Genomic DNA, 21,845 nt, shown 5'->3' on the forward strand with positions numbered 1-21,845 from the left:
TAATAATTTTTGAAACCCTTTCAGTAACTTTTTTAAACACTTGGATATAAAACTTCAATCTAGAAGTATCACTGAGGAAAAATAAGATGTAGTCTTCAATAATGAATTAATGAAAGGATATAGGTTCAGCCTTGGGTAGATTTTCTTTATGTTCTGACTCAAAAAAAAGATATTATTACAGCTTTCTCTGAAATAAAATTATGCAATTCTAGAAAGCAAATTTTTTATTTATAAAAATCCTTCTAAGATGAATAACAGGATCACCCAATTCAAATCAAAGAATCAAGTCATATTTCTCTATTCAATTCATATAAAACATGCAAGGTGTAGAGTTGATTGTGAAAGACTGTGTAGCCACTTTTGATTAGAAATGTAAATTCAACTCTAGAAAGTTGATTTTCACTTAGCCCATTGAGCAGATAAACTGGTTTTTAAATCCGAGTCTCTGTGAGAATGTTGGCTTTGGCAGAGATAAATTAGTCTTTCCAAGAATATACTTTCATTTGTATTTCTCCTTTAAAGTAAAAGGATTGATAGAAAATCCACTATGATAAATAATTAAAATTTTTGCATTCTTTGCTTTATTTTTTTAATGTTTTTTATTATATTATGTTAATCACCATACAGTACATCCCTGGTTTTTGATGTAAAGTTCGATAATTCATTAGTTGTGTATAACACCCAGTGCACCATGCGATACGTGCCCTCCTTATTACCCATCACCAGCCTATCCCATTCCCCCACCCTCCTCCCCTCTGAAGCCCTCAGTTTGTTTCTCAGAGTCCATAGTGTCTCATGCTTCATTCCCCCTTCTGATTACCCCCCTTTCTTTATCCCTTTCTTCCCCTACCAATCTTCCTAGTTCTTATGTTCCATAGATGAGAGAAATCATATGATAATTGTCTTTCTCTGCTTGACTTATTTCACTTAGCATTATCTCTTCCAGTGCCATCCATGTTGCAGCAAATGTTTTTTTTTTTTGCATTCTTTACTTCACTTTAAATTGACATTCGATCCCTGTATCTTTCTATGTAAAATTAGTTTTAAAATATTAGCTTTCCTTAGAGTGTACCCTATTGTTCTTGTTTGTCAGAATGAGATGAGAAATACAAAGAAATTCTATAACTAGCCTTAAGTCATAAAATCGTCTCTATTCTTGTCATTGGCTATATTATAAGTCACCCTTATGTGTTGCCAGTGCTGCTTTAACAGTTTCATGACATTAGAAATAGATTAAGCTGTATAAATTATGTATTAAACAGACATTCAGTGCCCTGAAAGAGTTAAAGTGCATCTAAGGCCCTACCTGAATACCAAAGCCCACAAAGAGAAGAATTAGAAGCTATCAAAGCCATAGAGATTGATACTGTTAAGTCTTATTTATCATTTATTCTGATTATCAAAAAGTTCTAATTATCTGGTTCTCATTTTGTTTTAACATATTCTGCCCTCTTCCTTTTTTGAAGAAAAAAATACAAAAGTAAATAGAACAGTATCAGTCAATCATTTCAATTCAATATAACCCTTCATTACTAATTCTCAACCCTGGTTGAACAATATAACTGCTAGAACTTTTTTTTTTAAACATGGTTATGAAGCACCCACTCAGAGATTCTGATTTAATTGGGGTGGGTGAGGCACAGTCATTGTTATTTTTCACAAATTCTCCAGATGATTCTTGTACGAAGCTATAGTGAAGAACCTTGATGTGCAGCAATAAAATATAACCCTATATTATAGCTGTAATTTGCTGAAATATATGAAGCCAATTTTAATTATATAATGTCCAAAGTGCTTTTATTATAAAAAAGCTTAAAACTAACAATGCACAGATCATTCATATATATATATATATATATTATATATATAATATATATATATATATAATTTCTAAGGGAAATAAAACAGTTAATAAAACTCTTTTCTATCCATTTTAGATAGATTTAACTATGTCTTGTTCATGGTTTCTAAGACTTGGTCTGGTTTCTTTGCCAGAGCAGGAGATTTGCTATTTCTGAAATGCTAGTGCAAAATAAAATTCATCATACTTGCTTTTTATGGCACATCAAAGATGAGTGATAATGTTATTATATGTGTAATTGCTCTTTATATGTTTTATCCATGGACAGTTTTATGTGAACTTGTTCTTTTTTCTAACTGGTGACAAGCTTTCAGCTAGCTTCAGAGGAAAAACTGAGATTAATTGCAGTCTGGTACATTGTAACTGTTGCTTCCAGTTTAAGAAGATCAGTGTCTAATCAATAATATATTAATGACTGTATTTTTTGAGCCCTTGTAAATTAACAGCTAAAGGCAAAGAACTGTTTTTGTTCTCCACTCCACGCCTTCATAGTTGGGTGTTAAATCAAAAGAAACATAATTTGGGTTTGATTAATGTTGGCTTTAACAGATTGTTTCTGTTTAGTGTAGTTAGTTCCTTAATTTATCTTCATCTAATGACAAGGTTGTATCCCCAACAAACCTTTTTAAGGCTACAGACAGGTTTCTTAATAGTGCTATTCTTTGACTCCACAGTCAGCATACCTTGTTTTGCTTTTATCATAGGTTTCTTTAACATGTTAATCTTTTTAAAGCACAAATAAGAAATAATGGTCAACTCCCATATCAAATGAATAAGAGCTTCTGTGGGGTTATAGTACCCCCACAGGTGGACACCCACCCGAAATTTTAATTGGTGTAGGAGTGCTCCTGGAGCTCCAGCCAAGCATATATCGCTTATGCCATGTCAGAGACCATCAGAGGTCCTATTCTCAATGAGAGCACAGTGCTTGTGGGAATCAAGACCTAAGCTTGTACAACAACCGCAGCACATACTGTCTCCTAAACTATAGAATGCAGCTGCTTGGGTTGGTTGAAGGTGACAGAGATTACTATGGATTGAAGCTGTCAGGGAACATGTTCAAATAACCTTGATTTGTATCTGGAGGAGCTCTTATAGAGAGAATAAGAGAAAGAGGCCAATGATGGGAGAACAGCATAAATCATAGCAGAAAAAAACTAACCTCACTAAAAGACTACATGCAGTGTGGAAGTAAAAGATGACTGACAGGTTAGATTACACAGTATCTTGAGAATAAGAGGAATTTGGTTTCACCCCTGCAGGTGGCATGGGAGAAATTATATATTAATGAGATAGAAAGTGGCTAAAGATAAATCTGACAGAGATACAAAGAGTGAAGTAGGTAGGGGAAATAATGGTGGCAGAAAAACCCACAAGGTGGCCATTGCAAGTGGCACATAATGAAGAGAGGTGCAGATGGGGAAAGAAGGAGTGAGGAGGAAGAAAAGGATTAAAGGGTAATACAAAAGATAAAAAAGATGGGAAATAAAAGGTGATTCCAGGATTTTAGTGTGAGAAATTTTTATAAACAAACTTTGGAATAAGAGGCTGGTTTGACCACTAGGAAAGTAGAAATATAGAAATATGATTTGAGGGGTGCCTGGGTGGCACAGCGGTTAAGCGTCTGCCTTCAGCTCAGGGCGTGATCCTGGCGTTATGGGATCAAGCCCCACATCAGGCTCCCCTGCTAGGAGCCTGCTTCTTCCTCTCCCACTCCCCCTGCTTGTGTTCCCTCTCTCACTGGCTGTCTTTCTCTCTGTCAAATAAATAAATAAAATCTTAAAAAAAAAAAGAAATGTGATTTGATTATTACTATTTTGAGTGAATGAGAAGAAATACAAGCAAAAATGTCATTTGTGGGACACCTGGGTGGCTCAGTTGGTTAAGCATCTGCCTTCGGCTCAGGTCATAATCCCAAGGTCCTGGGATCGAGGCCCACATTGGGCTCGTTGCTCAGCAAGAAGCCTGCTTCTCCCTCTCCCTTTGCCTGCTGCTCTGCCTATTTGTGATGTCTCTCTCTCTCTCTCTGTCAAATAAATAAATAAATAAATAAATAAATAAATAAATAAATAAAATCTTTAAAAAAAGAAGTCATTGGTAATTTAATCCTGAGATTTGAGTATAAAGAAAATAAGGTATAAAAATCTAGACTGAATATGTAGAACAAAGGCTAACATAAAAGTGATATCTGAGGCCAACAACAATGAAAAACTCTTTGAAGACATGGGGATAAAAAGCACAGAATAGGGAATATAGTCAATAAAATTGTAATAGCGTTGTGTTGTCACAAATGGTAGCTGCACTAGAAGTGAGCATAGCCTAACATACAGAGTTGTTCAATCACTATGTTGTACTCCTGGAACTAATGTAACACTGTGTCAACTAGACCTCAATAAAAAAAAGTAAAAAAAACAAAAAACTTATTTGAAGAATTGAAGAAAAAGAATAAGAAAGAATAGGAGGAGGATGAAGAGAAGTTGCTAACTTCTCTTGGAAGAGTTTAAGCTACAGTGACAATACACAGCTGGACTCTAAGTAAGTTCATTTAGAAATGCACATCAGGATATTAATAATAAAAAAGTAATAGTTGGGAAACTGCTGAAAGGGTCAATTCTCTCAAGGAAAAAACTATAATGAGAAACTTGGGAATGCAAAATGAATAGACATTTTTCCAAAGAAGACATAAAAATAGCCAACATGTATGTGAGATGGTGCTCAACATCATTATCCATCAGGAAAATACAAATCAAAACCACAGTGAGATATCACCTTACATCTGTTAGCATATCTGTTATCAAAAAGCAAGAAAAAACAACAACAAAACAAGTGTTGGTGAGGATGTGGTGAAAGGGGAACCTCTGTGCACTGTTTTTGGGAATGTAAATTAGTACAGACATTATAGAAAGCAGTATGAAGGTTCTTCAAGAAATTAAAATTAGAAATACCATATGATCCAGCAATCCCACTTCTGGGTATATATCCAAAGGAAATAAAATTACTTTCCCTAAGAGATATTGCACTCCCATATTCATTGCAGCACTACTTATGATAGCAAGATATGGAAACAATCTACATGTCCATCAACAGATGAATGGATAAAAAAATATAGTATATACAGACAAAGGAGTAATATTTAGGCTTAAAAAAGAAGTTAGTCCTGCCATTTGCAACAACATGGATGAACCTAGAGGACATTATATTAACTGAAATAAGCCAGACACAGAAAGACGAATGTTGCACGATCTCACATACATAGAGTCAAAAAAATTAAAAAGCTGAACTCATGGTTACAGAGAGTAGAATGGTGATTACCAGAGGCTGGGGAGGAAAGGGGAGATATTGATCAAAGAGTACAAACTTTCAGTTATAAGATGAATAAGTTCTGGAAACCTAATGTATAGCATGGTGAATATAATCAACTATAATGTTTTATATATGTAAAAATTGCTAAGACAGTATATCCCAAGCATTCTCAACACACATATATACACACACACACACAATCGTAACTATGGAAGGTGACGAATATGTTAATTAGTTTGATTGTGGTAATCATTTCACTCTGTATATTTGTAAATATCAAAACATCAAGTTGGGGTGCCTGGCTGTCAGTCAGTGGAGCATGTGACTTGATCTCAAGGTTGTGAGTTCAAGCCCACACTGGGTGTAGAGATCACATAAATAAATAAATAAATAAATAAATAAATAAATAAATAAATAAATCTTATTAAAAATCACTTTGTACACCTTAAATATATACAATTTTTATTCATCAAAAATAAGTAAAAATAAAATTTAAACAGAGATTGGAAGTCAGGATTCCTGTTCTTACAATAAGGGGAAGCTGAATAAGACGAAAATGAATCACTCTTTTTTTGGACTTGTCAGAGAACTACCTGGGGTCTCAGGGCAAACCATCTCCCTTAAATCTGAAAAGAGAGTAACCTCCAGAGAGATACAGGACCTGAGATTTGCTTACTCTGGACCAGAAACCACAGGATGCCAGAAGCTCATGGGAAGGAACATTTAGGTAGGAATTCTGACAAATCTCTAGAGGCCAAGAGTCAGCTGCAGTTATTGGGAGCCCCCACACTTTCAGAGGTTTTCTTCTGGGACCTCATTAGGCTTTCACAGAGAGGATCTAGAGGAATCTCAGAAATCTTCCCCCAGGAGCCTGGCAGAGGAGGGAAAGAAAAATCATTGTGTTAACTGCCCAGACTTTCCTCCCTTAACAGACAAAGTCTCAACCTTGGGCAGGACATCACCAGAGGGCAACAGTGAAATCCCATCTCATCTGCTCAGCTCCAACTCAACTTCAGTCTCTGTTTCCTCTCAGAAAAATAAATGAAAGAAAGGAAAGCATAAACCTAGAGGGGGAGGGTTTCACATACATAGACTAGGAATGCTACAGCTGGGGAAGGGATTGGGGCAGGGGCAAATAATTCTACCCATGGAGGGAGGACAGAGACTCTTATGAAAGCCACACCCTTAAGACACAAGCCTACTGTGCACCCCAAAGACCAAAATGTAATCAAAGGATTAGGTAATGTCTACCCACCACTTCCTACCCATGTGCTAATAAACTTCCAGGAGCAATAATGGTACATCAAAACTAAAAAAAAACTGAAAGAGACAAACTGTCTAAGAAGAAGCAACACAAGTGCCAAAAGCAAAAGGAGAGACAAAAACAAGTTTCACTGCAGGAACCTCAGTCAGAGATTTGGTCACTCCTGGCCAGATTTATGTCACTTCTCACACTAAAAGCCTATTTACCTCAGAATCTGCTTCCCAGATTCTATCCAACATTTCTGGATTTCAATGAAAAAAACTATGAGGCATGCCAAAAGCTGAGAAAAAACAGTCTGAAAAACAAAGCAATTGCCAAAAGCAAACTCGAACATAACCAAGATGTTGGAATTTATCAGAGAATTTAACTATAACTAATATCTTCAGTTCTAATGGAAAGGTAAATAACTTGCAAGCTTAGTTGGATACTCTCAGAGAGATGAAAACTATAAAAAAATTTAAAAGGAAATGCTAGACCTCAAAAACACAATAACAAATACAAAAAGTACCTTTGACATGTGCATTAGTGTAGCTGATACAGCTGAGGAAAAAGTCAGCAAACTTACAGTAAGTCAATAGAAATCACCCAAACTGAACTCAAAGAGAAAAAAGAAGAATTTTTTAAAAGAACAAAATATACAAGAGATGTACAAAAATATCAAAAGTTTTAATATGTGCATAATTGGCATACTAGAGGGATAGAGGGCTAAAAAGAGAAATGGGTAAAAGAAATAATGGTTTAAAGTTTCTAAAATTAGTGTCAAATATTAATCTACAGACCTGAGAAGCTCAGAGGACACTAAGCAGGATAAAAAATAGCAACAAAAAATCTAAACATGGGGGCGCCTGGGTGGCTCAGTTGTTAAGCGTCTGCCTTCAGCTCAGGGCGTGATCCCAGGGTCCTGGGATCGAGCCCTGCATTGGGCTGCCTGCTCTGCTGGGAGCCTGTTTCTTCCTCTCCCACTCGCCCTGCTTGTGTTCCCTTTCTCCCTGGCTGTGTCTCTCTCTGTCAAATAAATAAATAAAATCTTAAAAAAAAATCTAAACATGATATGTTAAAACTGCAGAAAGCCAAAGGCAACAAGAAAGCCTTGAAAGATGTAAAAGTTAAAAGACAAACAACTTATGTTCAGAAGAAAAAGGATGAAAATTACATTGGACCTTTTGTCAGAAACTATGTAAGCAAGAAGAAAGTAGAGTGAAATAATCAAATTACTAAAAGAGAAAAAGTGCCAGCTTAAAATTCTATACCTGGTAAAATTATCCTTCAGAAGTGAAAGAGAAATGAAAATAAAAACCAAGGTGCACACACGCTACACTGAGGAAGTGCTTCCAGCAGAAGGAAAATGACATAGGTCAGAAACTTGGGTCTACATGAACAAAGAATAACCTTCAGAAAAAAGAATAAATGAAGGAGATATAAAATCTTTCATTTTTCTTATTCTTGATTTCTCTAAAACAATGAGAAAAGAAAATACAACACAACTTCAGAACTAATAAAGTTGGTTGTAGCTTGACTATATTCATTGAAAATAAAATGAGAAGGAAGCATCTATCCTAGATGATGTGTAAAAGAAAAAAGAAAAAAATATTTATTAAATCTATATAAAGGCACTTTTATTCTTTCTTCTGGGCTCTCTGTTTTGACCACCACTAGGTCCAGTCTGTGTCGATAATTGTGAAATGAGGCTCAGCTAAGTATAAGGAGAATGTCAACTCATCCAATAGAGAGATAGGTAAGCCGAGTACTAATAAAGGGATCACTGAAGAAATTATAGTGGAGGTGGGCGTGCCTGGGTGGCTTAGTCGGTTAAGCATCTTCCTTCAGCTCAAGTCATGATCTCAGGGTCCTGGGATCAAGTCCTGCATCAGGCCCTCTGCTCAGAGGGGAGTCTGCTCCTCCCTCTGTCTCTTCCCTCTGCTCTTGCTCTCTCTCTCAAGGAAATATAAGTAAAATCTTAAAAAAAAAAAAAAAAGAAATTATAGTGGAGGGAATGAAACAAACCACCAGAGAAGTCCATTTTTCATTAAAAACTACTTCTTTTTCAATTATAATTTACATTACAGAGAATGTAATAGAAGTCTCGTCCATATAATGATGTAATTTTCCTTGTGGAAAACATATTAATTTATTACCTGATTTAGTCTCATTATCTAGAAACGGATTTACCTACAAGAGTGGTATCTTTTTATGAGATGAAGCTTTACCGTAAGAAAAAGATAATTATTTTAGTGATAATTTAAAACCATGTATTTATGAAGAGCCAGTTGTGCATTCTGCAGTATGGGAGAAACATGGTACAACAAGATCTTGGTTAAATATCTACGATGTGTCTAAAGAAATGTTAAGTGCAAACTTGATCAGATATTAGGATTTGTGAATGATATACATTGAAAAATATTCTCATATATAATAGAAGAAAGTTGTGAAGCATCTCCAATATTTATTCATTTCTATTCTCTTTTTTTAAGATTTTTATTTATTTATTTATTTATTTATTTATTTATTTATTTGACAGAGAGAGAGAGACACCCAGCGAGAGAGGGAACACAAGCAGGGGGGTGGGAGAGGAAGAAGTGGTCTCCCAGCAGAGGAGCCTGAAGCGGGGCTCGATCCCAGGACCCTGGGATCACGCCCTGAGCTGAAGGCAGATGCTTAACGACTGAGCCACCCAGGTGCCCCCATTTCTTTTCTCTATTCATTTTTCTTAAGAACAATTGTAAAACTGTATTTTAAAAATAAAATTTTCTCTTTATCAAGTTGTATATGCAGTCAGCATGGACCAGCAGTCATGGCGTACTGGAAAATAATTGACTGGTGGTCTGAAATCCTGAGTTCCAATTTTGGCCTGCCATTAATTTGCCTTGTGATGTTAAGAAAATCAGTTAATTTATCCAGTTCTTAATTTTATCAACTAAAAACAAAACAAGGCAAAACACAAATGGAAATTGCTGGACTTGATGACCCAAGATCCTTTAAGATGAATATGCGACATCCTTATGAAAATGCAAGTCGACTGTCCTAGAAATGTTATTACAAATTGCTTCCCTATTACCTATTTGTATATCTTCAGTCAAATGTTCCCATGGAGACTTCTGTACTCATATTTGAAGGTGGATAAATATGACCTTGCCCCTGTAACTGAAATGGACAGGGGCTTTTCTAGAAGAATAAGGTCACACTCAAATGCATCCGTGGTGCCACCTACAATGAGTGGCCATTTCATGGATGTACATCACCTAGCTCCCCACGACTCCCAAGTTATAACTGGAATTATACCATTTGATGGATGACCTTGTTTTAAATGTAATCATATTATTATACATTCTGAAAACCGTCTTACTTGACATATCATTATCAATGTAATTAAACTGTTATAATATGAGCTTTTCATAAACCCTCCTTAAATTTTTTTCTCTGGACTTTTTGAAAGATTATCACAACTTTCAGCATTTGGGCAAATCTTCCCAGTTAATATGGAGTCAAAGAAATCATATAAACGTGACGCTAGATTTTCATTTTGGATATAATTTTTCTCATGGTGCCATCATTAGCTGAAAAAAAATAAAACCATTAATATAAAATAAGTGTTCCCCAGTTCTTTACTTGTCTTTTAGAAGTAACATTTGAACATTTTACATGCATTAGTGAAATGCTTCTTTTACTTTTAGTTTGTGCCTCGTTACAGAACAGGAAATTCTGTGAATGAAATTCTATTATGTGATCACTGTTTCTCTCCTGAAATAGAAACAGCACAATTTTATAGGAAATTGCTCTTGGGAGTTTTCCAACCCAAGACTGCAATCTTGAAACTTTTGGAATCTTTGAAAAAGTTTAAGGTTAGAAATGCAAAAGTTCTGAACTATCTCAGAAAACACCAAAATTGTTGAATCGCACACCTTGCTTAATCGAAACAAAGGCGTATGGCACTGTTCCTGATGAGGCTCAATGCCTGGGGACTGACAGCTGAAAAGAAGGAAGAACAATTTTAAAGCAAACATTGCTTTTGCTTTTAAAAATTGCTAGTTGACTTTATATGTCACTTTCATAAAAAAAATCTTTTAAAAGTCTCCACACATCTCACTTTTCCCATAACAGGAAAAGTACAGGAAAGGCATGCTCCGTGAAGCCTATTTTGTCTTTTGTCTGATCTGTTCATGATTTTTAAAGGTGTGACAGCTGTTGTAAAAGTTACATATTGCTTTAAAATGGGTGTTTTGTGGCATATAAATTATACTTCAATAAAGCTGTTTTAAAAAATGATATATTACCTGAGGAAAATTCAAACAATACAAAAAAGTGCCTTTAAAAAAACTCTAAAAATCCTGCCACCCAGTAATTACCACCTGTAACTTTTTTTTGCTGCCCGTTCCTGCCTCTCTATATATATCCAGAATTATACACAGTCAGAAATATGCATCCAACTTAATATAAAATCTCTTCACTCAAATATTTCAGTAAGCAGTTTCCTTTCAAAAGTAGGAAAATTGAGATGATGCCATAAGGATCAGCCAGGTTCACTGATAGCCAATCACAGGTACCACCACAAGATCCAGGATTTCTGGCTCAGGGAAAATTCTGCCAGCCTGTCTCTCCTCTTAGCAGAACGTTGGGCCACTGCTAAAGAGCAGACAGTGTTCGTGTTCAAGGGTCACTTCTATGACAACAAGCAGAAAACAGGACCTCAGACAGCCACATTACCTGGTAAATGTGCATACCCACACTTTTTGAGCCTGCCCCCAGATTTGCCCTAAAAACACAAACACCGATCATATAGAGTTGTGACAAATAAGAAACTGGAAATCCCAACTCCATACTTTGCTGTCTGTAAAACGACCTGCTAGTTTCTACAGTTTGGAGGCAGGGAATACCAAAAATCCAGATATTTCTCCATCTGAAATTCTATTCTCTATAATGTTTTCCTCTCACCCAAATAAAAGGGTCACTAGAATATAAGTGTCTTTCTCATTTTACTATATGATCTGTCCTCAGAATCTTCCCAATGCACCTGCTTTGAACACTGGGGTCCCAGACAGGCAGGGCCTGTGTGCGGGCTGCATGAAGGCCTGGCTGAGGCCAGGACTGTGAGTTAATGGTGACACCTGCAGGACGAAAGGGGCATAACAATGCATCGGTATAGCCATTCGATTTCCAAATGAGTCCTCAAGCAGTACGACTGAGTAACCGAATCTTAGGGGGTTTTGAAATTTTATTATGTGAGACAGCCTTTGGGTTTAGTGTCCATATTAATATTCAACCTGTTAAGCCAATAGTGTCTAAAATTTAATGTGGCAGATAGCAGCTGAGGTTATAGATATATCTAGAAAGGATGTGAGGAAAAATATCCCAGCAGTTAAGGAAAATTTCCATTTCTGGGATAAACACCAAGGATATCTATTTTAATGCTTCTCCATCCCACCTCCTCCTGCCTCTTCTATTTCTGTCACTAAATAGCTATTCTTACTGTCACTCAAGTTCTGCATTTCCAAACACACAATATATCCTTCTAATTACATTCTTTCCCAATATATGATTGACTGTTAACTGTGCTTGCAGTTTAATTGCCATTCAAAGAAAATGCTGCCAATAATAATTACTATAAAACCTCACCCACCACATTGACCACTATCTATCTATTCATGCTTATGACTTTCCAATTGATTCAGCTGGGGCAGACCTGCATTTCCAGCTGCCTACTAGACATCTCCACCCGGGTGTCCTGTGGGCACCTGGAACTCAGCAAAGCATCACATTCCCTCCAGCCTGCCCCTTCTGGGTGCACTGTCCAGGGAATAACGTCATTATTCATTCCGTAGATCCCGTGCCTCCTTTCACTCTCCTGCCGACTCAAGACATCCGTTGGTGAAACTGCTACCTTCTTCATATACTTCCCCTGCCATCCCCAATGCAGCTGTATTCATTCGGACTCTTTTCTTAACTGATTTTTTAGTTGACTCTCATTTTGAATACATGCAGCGCATTTATTAGACAGTTGCTGGGAAATCTTTCTAAAGCATTACTCTGATTAAATCACTCCCCAGCGCCTCCTCAGCAACAAGACACATGAGCACACCATACAAAGCCCACTGCCATGTGGGACTTCCGTGATTTCTTACTTTAGAACCCCTTCTCACCTGTGATGGGGCGGTTGTATAAATTTCATACCTAAGCACCTTTCCTCACAAGCCCCTTGTATTTCCACCTACTTGGTACCTTCTCCTGACCTGCCTTCTACCCTCAAATTCCCCTTTGTACTTAGTAGTATACACTCCTCTTTTAAGACTATTGCCCAAACAACAACAGTAAACACTTCTGTGGCATTGAATGTTTGTGTAGCACTGATGGAGCTGCTTTATATAAATCAGCCTATTTACTCTACAACAATTCTGTGAGGTATTATCCTCAGGAGATATTTTTGTCCAGGGCTTAGGACAGTTGTCTAAATGGCCACTACTTTTCTGCATGTAAGTACTCAAAGTGAGCTATAGGTCATAGTGTCGTTAGTAGTAAACACAGGTCCTTCATGTTCCTGATGAACTAGATGTAGTAGAGAGAACCATCCACAGAGGTATGACAAAATTACTGGGGACATACAGTGGAAACCTATAGGGGAAAGACAGAGGTTACTTCTACTTGGCTTTGAAAAAAGAAGCAGTCAGGAAAGGAATGCAAAAAAAGAAGAATATACAGAGGCTGGGTGTATAATCTAGCTCCAGACACCTGAGTCTAATCCTGGCTCCTCCACTCACTAGCTGTTTCATCTTCACCAGGTAGCTTAACCTCTCAGTGCCCCAATTTCCTTATCTGTCTGATCCAGTGGTTGTGTGCAAGATGATTTAGAAAAGGGAGAGGCCAAAGACCATTACAATATTAACAACCCTGAGTGAAATAAAATATTAATTTAAAAGGTCACTTAACTCATCCATTAGTTATTTAGACAATTGTCCTAGGACTGAAAATGACAGGTGCTCCATGTTCCTTGCAGCTGAGAAAATGACTTGGAAGGCAGAAAATGGTGAGAAAATAAGTTCTGCCAACTAATGTCAAAAGATGTAAATAATTTCACCTTAATTTTAGCCAAGTGAGATGTGGAAAATGCAGGAGGTGTGGCTGGGGGAAGCAGGAGCTCCATTTGGTTCCATGCCAAACTGGAGGTGCCTGTTGGATGTTTGAGGGGAAATGGAGGCAGGCCACTTGGTGTCTGCATTTGGAGTTGGCTAAAATTAAGGTGTCGGTAGGGCTGTTTCTTTTCTGGATTCTTGAGGGTAGAATCCATTTTGTGCTCATTGGTGCTATTGGTAGAATTCAGTTCCCTGTGATTGTAAGACTATAAGCTCAGAATCAGTCCCAACTTCTAGAGGTGGTCTGCATTCCTTGGCTCATGTCCCTCCCTCTGTCTTCAAAACCAGAAGTAGTAGAGTGATTTCCTCCCCTAGTCTGGGTCTTTTCTCTTTCTCTTTCTGTTACAACTCCCTAAAGGACTTTCTTGTTTTCCTTTTCTGTTTTTAAGGACTCATATGATTATATCCCACTCATAAAATCCACCCAGATAATGTTTCCATTTTAAAGTTCTTAAGCTGCTATTCCACACATGGACTTAGGTCTTTGCTCTTTCCTCCCAAGAAAAGTAAGAACCCTGAGACCAGTATTTTCTGTTTTATTTGCTGATTAATTTCCATTGCCTACAAAATACCTACCACAAATCAGGCACTCAAATATTTTGAATATGCACATGAATGAATGAATGAATGAATGAATGAATGAATTGTAGTCATAGGAAAGCCCATAGGGGGAAGGCTATAGCCTGTGACTTTTAAAACATTAAAGCAATCCCTGAGCCTCTGGACTGACATCAGCAGAAAATAGGCCCCTGAAACCACCCAGCCCACAGACAAGAGCATCTCCCAACACACCCCAAGAAGGGATTTAACCAGAGTACATGTAGGGCTACCAACTTATTTAACCAAGGAACTGAAATCAGTGGAGGGAGTTCTCACTATCGTTGCCCAGCAAGATGCTATGTCCATATAGACGGTGTATGACTGTGTGCTACAAAGTCTCCACTTTCTCCAAGATATTTGTTAGCTTGCTCTTTGTCTCCTTCTACCTGTCTAGCATATACTGAAGGAGGGCAGATAACCCATCTGCCAGCCATCAGACTCTGAGGGTCACAGATGATGTAGCTGTGGAGGCTAGCACAGTGCAGAGATCTTAGACCCCTGCCTGGTGTCAGGAACCAGATGGGACCCAGGGGCTCATCCCTGGGAGGAAGGCAGGTGCACTCAATAGCAAACAAGATATAAAAATAAAGATCTTTCAGGTGATCAGGGAAGTGGAGTAGGAGACGCTGTGTTGCTTAAGTCAGACACAGCCCTGACTTCCTTACAGAGATGATTGAGCAAGGAATTGAGTCAGGAAAAGAAGACAGAGAAGGGATTCCAGAAATAGCAAAGCACATCTGCAAAGCTTAAGAGGTGAGAGAAGGATGCATTCAAAGAATACCTGGTGACTATTATCAATATCTCAGTAGATGGCATATGATTTCAAGTACAGAAACAGGAGTCAGTCACTGCCAAACTCCAATTATAAAGCAATGGTGATGATGTGTCACCAGCCACATTCAATTGAAGATGTCCCAATAAGCGAGAACATGCCCTAAATGCTGTTTAACGTATAATCTGCTGTTGACTAAATTTTGCTACCGCAGTCTGCAAGTCTTCGCTATAGATTCTTGTGAAGATGAAGTTGCTGTCCTAACTGAGGCCGTGGTCTGGTCTGTCTGTAGTGCAGGCTATGCAGATGAGCCAGCAAAGTCTCCACCCATTGGTGAGACTGTGTGCTTCTCCTAAGGACCATAGCAATCATTCTAGAAACACTGACTCCATAAACATTTTTTATTATCATCACTTGAGAAATAACCAGAATGAAAAAGGTAAAATATTTCCAAAACAGAAACCCTGTTATTTTTACAGTATTAAATAGTGATATTCTCACAAAGACTCAAAACTCAGAATCAAAGGACCTTAATATTTATCTTACACTACCACTTGCTGTAACTGTGCAACAATGCACAAGACATTTAACTTCATATTCTCCAAGACTCCGTTTCTTTTTCTTTAACTTTTATGGTAGAAACATTTACTTCATAGTTACTAGAGGATTAAGTGCCATAATGTGTATAAAGCCATTGCGTTAATGATGAAGCCTGGTAACCTGTGTGGTATTGTTTACCCTTGCTGCCATCTGAGCAAGAGTGGAGCAGAGAGCATCTTGGTTTTTTGTTTCTTGAGGTGTTTGTTTGTTTGGTTAGCTTCTCTTTTGGGAAGTCATTGGATTGTGAGTTCTCTTTTTTGCTTAGGCCAATTTAAGCTAAGCTTTCTGTTACAGTATAATGTATACTTGATATACACACAGAGAGAAAAAAGAAGAGTAGCTACATGGAAATGTAAGCTCGAGAATGGGCTTTGTGAGAGAAACTTGAGCATGTCCTTAAAGGAAAGATATCATGAAAGAAGGCAAATAAAAGGCAAAGGAGAATGGGAAGGGTCCAGAAGAATATATGATACAGTCCAGAGCACAGAGAAGTGATTCAGCCAAGTTTTCTAGTCTATTGGCCAATAAAGGCGTATTGTTTGCTACATAATCCAAGTCTTCTTTTTAATAAGTATAAATGCATTTATTTTGTCAAGTTTTTTGGATTCTTCTTTCTTGGTAATATATCACAAATTTTATGATATCAATTTTCGGTGTATGCTGGCCAAACACAAATATTTGCTATAACATTAAACAGAACTGAAGGAGCCTGCCCTCCCATGCCCCAGCCCCCACTACACACACACACACACACACACACACACACACACACACACACACAGTGTTTTCATGCAATTACATCAGGAATGAACAGGAGGCTAGAAAGTGAGTCCAGTGACACAAGTACTCTGCAGTGTGGAAAAACAAGTTGAGATGATTTCTATTTAAGTACTTGAGCCCAAATATTTATAATAATTCATTTAAAACCCAAACCTAATGTGTTTATTTGGCTGGTACATGGCACAGCTTTTATGTCAGATAAAGGTTATGTCTAAATAATAGGGTTTATAAACTCTTGGTGGTAGTTGTTAGGAGAGGGTTGCAGACAGAAGAGGAAACAAATCCCAGGTAAGGACTCTTGATAATATCTTTACATTTAAGGAAAAGATAATAATTCTGAACGCTGACTGCACATTAGAATCTCCCAGGGGACTTTAAAAGAAGCTCCCAATGCCAGCATTCTCCTCCTGGGATTCTGATTTATTGCAAGGGTGGGCAGACAGTGCTATTTTTGTGAGCTCCCTGGGTGATTCTCACATGCTGCCAGGCTGGATATTCTCTGGTTCAGGAACAGTACTGAGCACGTTGTAAGGCAGATGAAACTTTAGAAACACTAATCCACGAACTGTCCTCTTAAAACATCTTAGAAAAGGAAATTCAATCAAAAACCCAAACGCAGATTAATTGGCAGCAATTGTTGTTTACGGAATGCCTTCAAAACGTACTCAAATCCATAAACCTTGTTCTCTCCTCCAGACATTTTAGCAACAGCAGTCCTTGAAGTCTGACACAAGCGCCTTCCTTCCCTCTGATCCCAGCCCATCAGAAGCACCCGTGTGCAAGCACAGAGCAACCAGGAAGATGAGAAACACTCAACCCCACCCCCACCGACCTACTTCTCAGTGTGAGTGTCTGGGCCTTTCCCTAGGAAACCTTGGAGAGCCCCCAAAAATCAGAGAACTTCTCTGTTTTTAACATCTACTTGCTATTGAAGAACAAACTTGGACAGTTCAAAGTCAGGATTATTCTTTGTCTTACAGATTTTATCTAGAATTGTGCAGAAGAGGGAAAAGTCCTCAAAGCCTTCTTTTCATGTGGTGCCCCAAAGACGGTTTGCCAGCTTTAGCTTCATGCCAGGGTACATCAGTGAGGAAATAGGATGATGCTATGGACTGGATGGGGAAAGCCAGACCCAGACTGGGATGTAGTGGAGTGTAAACCACGGAGAATATTGTATTGCTATTTTTTCATCAAATATATCTGAAACGTTGTCACAAAGCCAGTTGGAAAGACAAAATTAATTGAGGAAAGAACAGAACTGTTCCTAGAAAGGTGCTTCAAAATAGAATTTTAATGACGCTCAGAAAATAGGATCAAACTGCCATCCCTTGTAACTGCACACCCAGCCCTCAAGTTGCTCGGGTTCCAGAAAAGTTCTAGCTGCTCTACCCAAGATACAGGTGATGCTGTCACTGGCCAAAAATGTGCTTTGACTTTACCCAAACTATTTAGGTGACTAAAATTTTTGCTTTGGATGTAACTCTACCCAAAGGAATCTACTTTATTATGTCTGCTCTGAATTTGTATATGGTATGTTTGGTGATATTCTGAGAAATACATCTACAGATTCAATGTGATTACAATCAGAATCTCAGGGGGCTTTTACTTGGTGGTAATGGAGTGGGTGGTGGCAAGATAGAAATGAACAAGATAATTCTAAAACATATATGGGAGTGCAAACAATTTTTTAAAAGAAAATCAAAATTGGAGGCATTTTACTTTCTGACTTCAAGATCCACTATAAGCTAGTATAAGAAATAATAGATTTAGCAAACAAAAATGGGAAGGAGGGTAAGTGCATGGAAACACCTGTCAAATAAATGAGTTATATGAGATATTTATTTGTTTTTATTTGTTTTTAAGTCATATTTATTGAGGTATAAATTACATATGATAATAATTCACCAATTTTAAGTATGCAAATAAATTAGTTATGATAAATGTATACCTCATTTAACCAGCATCATAAATATGATATTTGAATATTTCCATGACCCCCGAAAATGGTCTTACATGCTTTGCAGCCAATCCTTCTTCCCACAAGCACGCCCCCCCCCCCCCCCGGCTCCAGGAAACCACTGACCTGCGTTTTTGTCACTATAGTTATGCATTTCCTAGAATGTAATATAAATATAACTAGACAGTATAAAGTCTTGCTTATCTAGCTCCTTTCACTTAGCACATGTGTTTGAAATTCATCCATAATGTTATGAGTATCAGTGGTTTGTTTCTGTGTATTACTGAGTATTATCCCACTGTATGCATATATCTTAATTTGTTGATCCATTCACCAGTTCATGGATATTTGGGTTGTTTGTAATCTAGGACTATTTTAATAAAGATGTTATAATCCTTCAAGTACTAGTCTGTGTGGAAAGAGATTTTATTTCTTTGGGGTAAATACTTTCACTGAAAAGTGAAATTGCTATGTCCAAACTCTTAATTGCCAAACATGTTTCAAAGTGGCAGTAGTTTTGCCCTCTCAGCAGCAAACGTGTGAGAGTTCCAGGCGCTCCACATTTTCCCTACCACTTAGTGCTTTCCATGTGTTTAATTTTAGCCATTCTAAAAGGTGTATTTTGGTATCTCATGGTGGTTTTAATTTTCATTTCCCTAATGACTCAGAATGATGAGTCTCTTTCATAATTTCCTTTCATTCTTGCCTTGTTCCCAATCTTAAGAGTAAAGTACTCAGTCTTTTTACCATTGAATATAAAGTTAGGCAAGGGCCTGCCTTTTTTTTTTTTTTTGTAAGATTTTATTTATGTATTTGAGAGAAAGAGTGAGCAAGAGAGAGAATAGAAGCAGGGCAGGGGGAGAGGGAGAAGCAGATGCCAATGCTGAGCAGGGAATCTGATGTGGGACTCGATCCTAGGATCCTGGAATCATGACCTGAGCTGAAGGCAGACACTTAACTGACTGAGCCACCCAGGCGCCCCTAGGCAAAGGCCTTTCTTTGATGTCACTTACCAGGTTGAGAAAATTCCCACTCACTTATAACTTGCTGAGGGTTATCATGAATGGGTATTTTCCCAAATACTTTTTCTGCATATGTTGAGATGATCATATGTTTTTTCTTCTTTAATATGGTGAAATATATTTTTGGTTTTCAAATGTTAAACCAACTTGTATCCCTTACATTAAATGTACTTGTGCATGATTTATTTATTTTACCTTTCAGATAATTTGCTAGACTTGATTTTCTAATATTTGGTTAAGGACTTTTGCATCTATATTAATGAGGGATACAGGGCTTTTTTTTTTTTTTCTTGCAATGCTTTTGTCTGACTTTGGTGTCATAAAACAACTGCAACTCAAAATGATTTGGAAAGATTCCTCTTTTACTTTAAAAAATATTGTATCAAATTGGATTTATTTCTTCCTTAAATGTTTGTAACAATTCACCAATGAGGATATCTAGACATGGAATTTGTTTTTCTTTGGAAATGTTTTAATTACACATGTAATTTAGTATATATATTAATATATATACAGTTATATAGATTATTTCTTTGTTTTTGAGTAAACTTTGTAAATTGTATTTTTCCATTTCATTAACTTGTCCAATTTATTGGAAGAAAATTGTGCATGATAAATCCTTATTATCCATTTAGTGTTTTCAAAGTATCTGTACTGATTCACCCCCATTCTTGATATTGGTAAATTGTATCTTCTCCCTTTTATCTGATAATTTGGCTTAAGGTCTATCAATGTTATTGTTTTCTTCAATGAATTGGATTTTTGTCTATTTACTTTTCTCTATTGTGATTCTATTTCCAGTTTCTTTCATTTTAACTCATCTTCATTATTTCCTTCTTTCTGCTTACTCTGGGTATAATTTGCTCTGTTCGTCTAGATTCTTAAGGTAGAAACTAGGACCACTGATTTGATATCTTCATTCTTTTCAAATGTAAGCATTTAATTTTGTAAATTTCAATCTAGCCACTATAGTTACATCCTCAAAATTTCAATATGTTGTCATTTCATTTTTATTTTATTACAAAATATTTCCTAATTTTTCTTGTAATTTCTTCTTTGAATTGCTTGGTAGGTCTAACAATTTGGAAATTTATATGATATCTTTCTATTATTGTTCTCTAGTTGAATTCTGTTTTTATCATAAAAGATATTTTGTATGATTTCCAGACTCTGAAGTTTCCTGAACCTTCTAATTGGTCTGGTACAGACATTCTGGGAATGCTGTCTCATTAGATGTCTTCAAGACATCTTCAGTTCCAGGAAATCTGTACTTTCAGGTCGCCAAATGGTGTGTAGTCCAGTCAAAGTTTGGTGCCTTCTTTAGATATGTTACATTAATCCAAAAGTCTATTCCTGGGAGTTTGGAGGTACAAGGCTTCATCAGCAGTAGAAGATAGGGGCCTTCCCAGCACAGTTGAAGAGAGTCTTTCGGGAGGTATCATTTCCAACAGAGAAAATCTCCAGGTTGAACGTGTGATGCTTAAGGTCTTTCTCTCCCAGGACTGCACTGTGAAAAGACTACTATACCAAAGGATGGCTATTTTTATTTTATTTTTTCACAATATGCGCTGTGAAAAGATTACTCTATCAAAGGATGGCTATTTTTATGTTTTTCACAATATGCAAATTTTACTTCTTTTCATTTTTATTGACATTTAATTGACATAATGTCCTATTAGTTTCAGGTGTACTTTTATACATTACAAAGTGATCCCCTCCACAATTCCGTTATCATCACCATACAAAGTCATTATAATATTACTGGCTCTATTCTCTATGTTGTATATTGCATCCCCATGACTTATTCATTTTATAACTGAAGGTTTATACTTCAGAATCTCTTTCAGCTGTTTCATCTGTCCCACATCCCCTCCCCTCTAACCAATAGTTTTCCTTACCTATGAGTCTGTTTCTGTTGTTTGTTTGCTTAGATTCCAAATATAAGTAAAATCATACAGTATTTGTCTTTCTCTGACTTCTGTTCCTTAGCATATTACCCTCTAGGTTCATCCACGTTGTTGCAAAGGACAAGATTTCTTTTATTTGCTGAGCAATGTTCCATTCTGTTTACATACCACATCTTTATGCAACTGACTCTGCATTCTTACTCAAATTCACGGTTTGTATTTACAGGCTGTATTATTGGTAACACATTTAGTTCCAAATAGTTCTTTGAAGATTATAATACTGTTTTAAAATGTCTTCAAAGGTTTGTTGTCTTGCAAAAAGTTTATCAGCTATTGCTTCATGTTTATACCCACACTGTATCTTCCCAGATGCTCTCAGTTAGTTCTTTCAGTGGGCTTTTGCAGCATCCACTCATCTGCTTTCATGACTGCTTGAAGCAGGGACTTCCAGGAGACATACACGACTCCAGGTCTGCCTCTGAAGGGAGAATTTTCTCCCTTAAGTCAGCATCTGTGTCAATAAATATTTTCAGTGGCTACTTTCAGACTTAGGGTGCTGATTTAGAACCATCATACAACTGGGAATTGTCATGTTACTTTTGATTCTCTACTTGTTGCCTGTCAAACCTTTGTAAAAACAATGTACCCATAAACATAG

The 21,845-nt window shown here is 37.0% G+C and overlaps 1 protein-coding gene across 2 annotated transcripts in view; it reads right to left on the minus strand.

Annotated features, from left to right (window-relative positions):
* Window positions 1–21,845, minus strand: part of PXDNL (peroxidasin like) — a 419,206-nt gene that overhangs the window by 155,893 nt on the left and 241,468 nt on the right. The gene's annotated exons all lie outside the window — the stretch shown is intronic.

The sequence above is a fragment of the Ursus arctos genome, unplaced genomic scaffold (assembly GCF_023065955.2).
Source record: "Ursus arctos isolate Adak ecotype North America unplaced genomic scaffold, UrsArc2.0 scaffold_6, whole genome shotgun sequence".
NCBI lineage: Eukaryota > Metazoa > Chordata > Mammalia > Carnivora > Ursidae > Ursus > Ursus arctos.